The sequence below is a fragment of the Sinocyclocheilus rhinocerous genome, unplaced genomic scaffold (genome assembly GCF_001515625.1).
Source record: "Sinocyclocheilus rhinocerous isolate Xijiao unplaced genomic scaffold, SAMN03320098_v1.1 scaffold946, whole genome shotgun sequence".
Taxonomy (NCBI): Eukaryota; Metazoa; Chordata; class Actinopteri; order Cypriniformes; family Cyprinidae; genus Sinocyclocheilus; species Sinocyclocheilus rhinocerous.
In genome coordinates this window covers 1,328,332-1,331,268 of record NW_015633151.1, presented here as the reverse complement: position 1 = coordinate 1,331,268, position 2,937 = coordinate 1,328,332, and positions in this window count along the sequence as shown.

The following is a 2,937-nucleotide window of genomic DNA, read 5'->3' as shown; positions in this document are numbered from 1 at the left end:
CACGCAATTCTGAGAAAAAAAGTCAGAATTGCGAGTTTGTATCACGCAATTCTGAGAAAAAAAGTCAGAATTGCGAGTTTATATCACGCAATTCTGAGAAAAAAAGTCAGAATTGTGAGATTGATAGAAAGTCGCAATTACCTCTTTTATTTTTTATTCAGTGGTGGAAACGGGCTTCCATACAAGGGTCACACCTGCCTGGAGATGGGAAAACATTCTCTGTATGCTCAGGATAGTCTTGTTTCTCTGCGAGGAACAGTTTCACTGAATTCAAAAGTTCTGAATTCTAAAGTTCAAAAAATGACGAAGCACATTACCTCTTGCAAGCCATCTCACAGTACAGTCAATTAAGCAGATCAGATGGAAGATGTCGGTCAAGTCCATTAATGAGTGCATTTACATCTACGTTCTTAAATCGATGCTTAATAAACCGACAACTCACACACACACACACACACACACACACTGATCACGTGACTCCTGCTCTTTGTCAGGTCATGTAAACGCGGTAACCCATTTTCTTTTATCGAAGTAAGGTCATAAGCGGCGTTAAGATAAACTGGTCGACACAGGTAGTTTTTACCCTGATTTTGCGCAGCATGTACTGTAAACGCATTAATCTGCTTTCTGTCAGCCTATTGAAGTGTGCATGTGTGATATGTGACAGGAACGCATTCCTAGTGCAGATTTAAGCGCTTACAGAGTGAGCGTTTTGCAGTAAAGAGAAGCAGAAGGGATGTTGTTCCAACTCCATAAGACCTTCGTTCATCTTCGGAACACAAATGTAAATATTTTTGATTAATATTATTTTTGATGAAATAAGGGTTGAACCACTGATGTCACATGGACCATTTTAACGATGTCCTTACTACGTTCCTGTGCCTTGACCGTGGTAGGACCCTTGCTGTCTATGGGAGGGTCAGAGAGCTCTCGGATTTCATCAAAAATATCTTAATTTGAGTTCCGAAGATGAACGAATGTCTTACAGGTTTGGAATGACATGGGGGTGAGTAATTAATCAGAATTTTTCATTTAACAAGCCTGAAACCAAAATTTAAAAACGCAAGTAAAATTATATTGCACAAAATTTAAAAATGAAAGCAAAGTTTTCAGAATAGCAAACAATGGTCACGGATCAAAAAATAATAAGTGTAAATAAAAAATTTAATAACGCATAAAAAATAATAATAAGCACGAATCAAAACTTTAAACACATTTAAAATCATAATGCAAAACACTGAAATATTAATGCAGAATTATCCGAATTGCACACAAAATCATGTTTTCCTTGGTTATGTTTCTCTGTTTCAGTGTTCTGTTCACTTGTACAGGTGAAAATGGACAACTGTCGGCTGGGAAACATCTTTGCATAGAGGGCACCATTATATGTGTCTGTCTGTCACTGCTGTATGCCTGCCTGGCGATCCGTTGACATCAATTGAGCCGTCCTAGCGACCTGTCGCGGTTAAATTCACCTGTATTTATTCGCCTCCGGTCACATCGCGAAAGGGATCAGCCACTAAATGCACCGGCCTTGTTTCTCATTCTGTGTGACAAGTATAACGTTAGACAGTATCGCTGAGTTTTTCTAAATTTCAGGAAGAGGTTTACAGAGACGGCAAGTGCATTTTGTATGTTTTCTTTATTTTACAAAAGTACAACGTTTCAATGTTAGTTTGAAGGTACACAGATAAAAAAAAATAGATCGTTTTGAATGATGTCTTGCTTCTATCTGACGGATATCACATCTTTCCGCTGATGTGAGTAAGGTGTGTCGCACCGGCGCCTCCAGCGCGCACACAACATAATCAGTTCTAGCATTGCAAACTTTACATCGCAGCCTCTTCATCATCAAAGTAAATGAGACAACTAAACATACAAAATGTATTGGTGACTCAATTTAGCTTGTCTTTTGTACAATATGTAGTTTTTGCTGGTCAGCGCGAGCATCGATCGCCATGCCGTGGTGTTTTCCAAACACATTTATTGCATATGTGAAGGATGTTAAGTAGATATTCAGATACGAGAGAAGTACAAAGCCTTCTTTACAAAATAAATAGGCTAATAGTTTTTCAACCATATGTTACACCGCGTCTAACGATTCACGCATGGAAATGAGAGGTATGTGAGCCCAGCAGGTTCAGTTTTTAGTTTCGTTTTAAATAATAATTTATGCATTTAGCAGACGCTTCTATCCAAAGCGACTTACTGTGCATTCAGGCTATACATTTTTTACCAGTATGTGTGTTCCCTGGTAATTGAACTCACGACCTAGACAACTAAACATACAAAATGTATTGGTGACTCAATTTAGCTTGTCTTTTGTACAATATGTAGTTTTTGCTGGTCAGCGCGAGCATCGATCGCCATGCCGTGGTGTTTTCCAAACACATTTATTGCATATGTGAAGGATGTTAAGTAGATATTCAGATACGAGAGAAGTACAAAGCCTTCTTTACAAAATAAATAGGCTAATAGTTTTTCAACCATATGTTACACCGCGTCTAACGATTCACGCATGGAAATGAGAGGTATGTGAGCCCAGCAGGTTCAGTTTTTAGTTTCGTTTTAAATAATAATTTATGCATTTAGCAGACGCTTCTATCCAAAGCGACTTACTGTGCATTCAGGCTATACATTTTTTACCAGTATGTGTGTTCCCTGGTAATTGAACTCACGACCTTTTGCGCTGCTAACGCAATGCTCTACAACTGAGCCACAGGAACAGAATGAAGCAAAATGAGTTTATAGGCTTAGCATTTAAAATAAATGTTGTTTGTAAAGAATGGCACTATAATTTATTTTATGACATACAGTTAAGCAAAACACGAGGAAGAGTGTTTTTCCTAATATCAGGACCATTGCAAATGTTTATTGAACGGAATCAATGTAACAAGAAGTATATTTTGAGTGAGTTTACTATTAATAGTAACTATT